This window comes from Tursiops truncatus, chromosome 12, assembly GCF_011762595.2.
Source record: "Tursiops truncatus isolate mTurTru1 chromosome 12, mTurTru1.mat.Y, whole genome shotgun sequence".
Taxonomy (NCBI): Eukaryota; Metazoa; Chordata; class Mammalia; order Artiodactyla; family Delphinidae; genus Tursiops; species Tursiops truncatus.
Genome location: NC_047045.1, coordinates 63,582,885 through 63,588,827, shown reverse-complemented (window position 1 = coordinate 63,588,827; position 5,943 = coordinate 63,582,885). Strand labels below are relative to the sequence as shown.

Sequence of the window (5,943 nt, the reverse complement as noted above, 5' to 3'; positions counted from 1 at the left end):
GTCAGGCATATTATAGGTTTAGAGCTAGAAACAAAATTATACTTAAAGAGGCAAAAAAATCTCAAAAGTTTTTTAGAAACTATCAAATCCTTAGAATCCAACATGTGTGGTTTTGTGACAGGTCAGGAAATCCGCTGGCTTCTGCCTCGGATCTGAAGATTGTTTACATTCCAGTGGAATTCCTGGGAAAGTCCAGAGCTCTCTGTGCTTTGAAAACAATGGCTTATGGAGATCAACTTCCCAACTGCAGCAACCTGACAGGAGAGAAGACCCAAGAGGGTCTTTTTCAGGCGGGATGGGGCCAGAGCAACATTCCTCAAGAGCCCTGCCTGTTTGCTCCCTTGAGCTGAAACCAGAACTGGTTTGCAGGTGGGCAAGCTGCTGCCTGCTGAGGCATGGCTGGGCTTGGAGAAAGGTGGCTGCTACGCCTCTTATCATTAGTAGCAGTCATTGCTGACAGTCTCTGCAAGTTTCCAGAGTCACGGCCATTCCCTGGACAGGCTAGGTACTCATCAGGTGTGGCTACCTTTTTCATTGGCTAAGGAGTCATGGAAATAGAACCAGCAATATTTCTTTTTAAGCTACACTAAATCTCTCCTTTTGCAGAAGAGGAAACTGAGGCTCTGAGAAGTTCAATCAGTTTTTTAAAACTACACAGTTGGTTAGTGGCAGGGTCAAGCCAAGGAGCCAAGATTCATTGGTTTATTCAACACATATTAGTCAAGCTCTATACTATGTGCAGGGAAAGAGCATCATCTAAACTAACAGTTTCTGGTAGTGAAGGAGGGATGGATTTGGGTGTTGGCCTATCCTTCAATTTTGTTCAATTATCAACCTCTTAAGAAAGGGAACCTGATTCTCAGTTTAATGTTAAGTATAACAAGCCAAACATGGAAGTATCATTCTTCTTGCCTGGGCTTGACTTAGGGATGGACATGTGATCTAGTTCTAGTCAAGCAGATGCGAAGGGAAATTTGCTGTGGGGCTTAGAAATATTGCTGGGAACGATTTTTCTTCGTCAAGGGTTGTCTTCTCTGGATGTAATGCCTGGAACTGGGACTAGCCTGTTGACAGGTTAAGGCTAGCTGAGAGGCGAGGTGGGAGGAAGGCTGAGAACTTGATGACATCACTGAACTTGACAAACCAAAGTCGGAGGCCCAGCAACAGCACCTGTTGATATGTGAGTTGATAAAATTATCTTACTGATGATAACTAGTTGAGTTTTCCAATCCTGGCAACTTAAAGCATCCTTCTAAAAAATGTGAAGTTTTAGTGGTAGGTCATTACTAGGGTTTGCATGTAACGACTTCTATTTTCTCTTAAGGAAGTAGAGGGATGAGAGATTTGAAGAAAGTGGAGAATTGGAACGCAGCTCCATAGGGAAATTCAGGAGTGCTGAGGGCCTGAGAGATTATAGCAGGACCAATCTATTGACTTAGTTACCTTTCTCCAGCTGTGCTCAGCAGCCCCAGGACAGTGATGGAGAAGATGGATAATTACATTCAGCAAGAGTTGAGGTTTTTCCAGGTCGACACTTCCCCTTTCCTCTCTCTGCCTCATCAGTTTAACTCAATATTGAGGCGTCAGTTCAGCTCAATACTGAGAATGTCTACCACGTACAAGGCACTCCTAAGTTCTTGTAAGGATACAAATATTTTTGTGACTTCCAGGTTGGCCCAGATCAATCCAGAGGCTCTCCAGGTGGGTCCATGGCTTCGTGGCATTAAATGATCTTCAAATGTGAGATTATATATTGTCAAAGTGGACAAAATATAACCAAATAGAGAGTAATAATATAATCACATGAAAGTATGCTTTCTTTTAAAATTGTAACATAAAATTATCATTATGTTATCAGCCATTTGTAATTTTTTTTTTATTTTCTGGAAGACATATTTCTCCCAGTTGCCCACTTCTGTATCATTTAATAGCTTTACATTGTCTTATTTTGATTTTTATTAATGATGTTGTTATGAACAGAATTGCCCCCCCCAAATTTATATGTTGAAGTTCTAATTCCCAGCACCTTTGAATGTGACAATATTTGGAGATAAGGTCTTTTAAAAGGTGATTAAGTTAAAATGAAGCCATTAGTGTGGGCCTTAATTCAATATGATTGACATTCTTTTAAGGAGAGGAAATTGGGACACAGGCATGAGCAGAGGTAAAAGTACATGAAGACACAGGAAGAAGATGAACACCTACAAACCGAAGAGAAAGGCCTCAGAAGAAACCAACCCTGAAAACACCTTGATTTTTGGATTTCCATCCTCCAGAATTGTTAGGAAATAAATTTCTGTTGTTTAAGCCAAAAAAAAAAAAAAAAAGTGGACAAAATAATTCACATGAAAAAGAAAATAAGTCTCTGCAGACCACTTTTGCCTTTGGGTTAAAAGCAATGAGAAATGGAGATCAGATGCTCCAGGTTTACTTTAAAAACACCGATTTTAAAGTAAACCTGGAGCAGCTGCAGCACGATATTGATGCATATATTCATTTGTTTATTCCACACTCCATCACTAAGGGACCCCCACGAGATGAGTTCATGTGCTGTGAAGTGCAGACTTGTTCTCTGGAAGCAGAATGGAGGAATCAGATAAAAGCTAATGTTTACAGCAAAATTCAGAATTTACAGAGAGAAAAGAAAACCATGAGGGGAAGTGCTGTCTCCTCTTTGGACTAGAGGTGGACGAGGGGTGGTCGGCTAGGGAGGTTTCCGTGGGAGTCCGTGTAGAAATTCTCTAACTGGGAAGGATGGGGAACACATTTTAAACAGTAGCAGAAGACTGCTAGAAGGCCCGGGGCCTGGAGCAGCCTGGCCTGTCTGGGGCACTGCTGGTGGTGTTCTGGGGGTCGGGCAGGGTCGGGAGCTTCAGGAGGGTTGGTGGTAGGAGGTCAGAAAAATTTGAGAAGCTTGAATTTAAAACTGCTGAAGAGAGGAAGCCATGGAGGAGCTAAGGAAGGCAAATAATGCCATCAGATTTATTTCTTGGCAAAACAGCCTGTGATAGTGCAGAGGCTGAGCTGGAAGGGGAAGGGAAAAGAAGGAATGGAAATGGAGAGGTGTTTCTGTCTGTGAGAGAAACATTCTAACAGGCATGGAATTCAAATTTTAAAAAAGAAGAGGTCTCAGAATTTGGAGAACAGAGAATCTATAGACCATCACGTTTGGATTTACGAGTCAAAAGCTTATTTCTGAATCCTTTGGCATGTTGGAGTTCCTCCTTGTGCTCTCTTAGACTGCTGATGTCTTGCAGAAATATGGTCCGATGGCCAAAAGAAATTTTTGAAGGATTGCATTCATCCTTGACTTGAGTGGTTAAAAACAAACAAACAAAAACAAATGTGAAAGGGATTCAAATATACAACTGCAACTACTTTTACAACAAAGTAAAAGTGTTTCCTCTGAAACCCTCCTTCTACACGTGCTGCCTCTCTCCACGATGTGCTAAACCTTCTCTCCATCCTCAGCCTCAAGTGGCTCGCCTCTCCTGCCCATCCCACACTCTCCCTCTGCATCTCCATCTACAAAGTCTCCCAGTCAGAAAGACCCCATCTTCACCAGAGGGGAAAATGGCACTAGTGGCGAGTGACCATCTTTGGTGGGTGGGAGAAGGGGAGGAGGCTGGGATTACCCCCAGGTTAATGATACTTCATCCCATCATAGGACTTTCTCTCTTTAAACTTGTGTTGATTTGACAGGATGCAATCATCAATATGAAATAAAAATTGAGACAGTTAATCTGAGTGATTTTGAAAAGGGGAAGAGATTTCTGTTTCAATCATTCATCTGTGTTACTTTTTCCTTTTTTAAAAATAGACTTTATTTTCTAGAGCCGTTTTAAGTTCATAGCACGTTTGTTGTAACAGAGGACCAATGACCACTCAATGCTTAAGGAAAGTTCTGACTTAAACAGAACCTGGCTACAAAAGATTTTACAGGTTAGGAAATTTCCTAGAAAACAAACTACGAGAAAACGACCTTGATGCTGCTATCTAGGCTTTCCTGGATTAACTGATATGATGATTAACGTGTAGTTTGAAGCTAAATTTTATTGAGCTTTAAATCTTTGCCAGGGTTATTTCAAGGACCTACTTGTATTAATTCACTTAATCCTCATAACCATCCAATTATTATCATCATTTGGTATCTGAAAACCTGTGGAACTCAGCTAGTAAGTGGTGGAATTAGCAAGGGCACAAATCCAGACTACTGGGCTCCAAAACCCGATTTTAATCACTAACCTTTGATGGTCTTGTGCAGAAATGTGGAACTTATATCTCTCTCTGGGAAATGCTCCCTTGGGGAGAAGTGTAGGGAACATGGGGTCTGGGTGCTGAGATGAGGTCTAGCTCATGGAGACAAGCCATGAGGTAGGACGGGAAGAAGCCCAGAGGGCCCAGATGCTACGTGCATCTTGTAAATCACGTTATCTAGATTCAGAGCGTTTCTGTCTTTCACTGCTTCTGTTGAATGCTCTTCGGGGAGAGGTGAAGGCACGAGGCCCTCCTTTAGGAGGGACCAGTGCTGCCAGAGGCTATCATGGTGGCAGCAGTGAGGATTAGAAGAAACTTCCCAAGAAGGAGAAGGAACAAGTCAGAGTTACAAGGCCCGATGGCCTCTTTTGACGTAAGATTCTTACTCCATTGTGAATATTGGAAAATCTGGATGTATTATATCATGATTGGAGGAGGTAGCAGTTTTCTTTCAAAAGGCACAATACAGCAATTAGAAACTAAAAGCATTCTTGAAAATGGAGACCAGGAAAGCTACTAAGTTATGAGGCTTTTCTGTTCCTCCCCTCCCCCTCCCACCCCTCTTTAATATCCTGTGTCGATATTAAGATTCGTGTTAATACTATTGATTTCTTCTCTTAATCTTTGCCTCCCTGAGTCTTTGGTCCCATAAATCCCCAGTTTATTGGTGCTTGGGTACCCATGGCTGGTCATAAGCTTCCCATGAGCCTGGCCCAAAGCGAATACTCAATAAATATTAGTGATTCATGAGAAGCATTCAAACTAAGTGAGGAGGAAATAATGAACATTGACCAATCAGCTCAAAATGACTTTCTCAAAGTTTTTCTAAGTATCCTAAAATTATCAGGAGGGGAAAATTTTTTCCTGTCTTTTTCATTGCCAAAGGATGTTCTCTCATAAACAGTCCATTAGCAGTACCTTTCTCAACTTTCTGAAATCAAACAGCGAGAGTAAACCGGAAAGCATAAACTAACAGTAAGGGACAACTTCACTCAGGCTCAGGGAATCTCGAGAGTCCACACTCCACTGGGGTCAAGGCACCAAAAACGTCTCCCTTTGGATTCCAAGACATTCCCCCTTTGCCTTCATATTTCTTGGAGTGGAGTTTCTCAGACATATTTTCACCCACACAGAGATGCGGGCTTTTTTTCCTCCTGACCTTTCTACTCCAGTTCTTTCCAAATTAGTTTCCACATTTCCATTGCTGTGAGATGCTGAGCTTATCGTGCTGCTTGCATCTGTTCTGGTCACCACTTGGCATGAGCTGGTGGGGAGTTCCATGCCCATTTCCTCCAAGCCTCTGTGTGCTTCCACCTAGTATAACTGATGCAGCCTGGGAACAAAACATCCCATCCAGCTTTGACCTTTGATTGTTCACTGATGCAACTCGCCTCCCTCTACCTTCCAAAATCTGAGCATATAAATACTTCCCTGTTTTGTAGACATTCTGGCCACCAGAAGCGAAAGGCCTGTCTTGGGGCTTGGTCTGCCAAATAAAACAAGGCATACGTTATGTTCTACCATTGCTGATGCTCCCAGACAACCCATAAACTTTAGCAGCCTACTGTCGTGGAAAAAAACGAACTAACTTTAAATGGACATGAAAAGGAGAGATTGAAGAGTGACTGAAAATGGGGAGTCGTTCTGACATGTGAGATGGGCACTTGAATAGGAATGGAATTCAGT

At 42.2% G+C, this 5,943-nt stretch overlaps 1 long non-coding RNA gene across 1 annotated transcript; it reads left to right on the top strand.

Annotated features, from left to right (window-relative positions):
* Positions 1–568: 568 nt before the first annotated feature.
* Positions 569–2,312, top strand: LOC109552868 (uncharacterized). The gene is made up of 3 exons (XR_002179799.3): positions 569–1,180; positions 1,671–1,701; positions 2,133–2,312. It is a non-coding gene; the product is annotated as an uncharacterized lncRNA (long non-coding RNA).
* Positions 2,313–5,943: the final 3,631 nt, after the last annotated feature.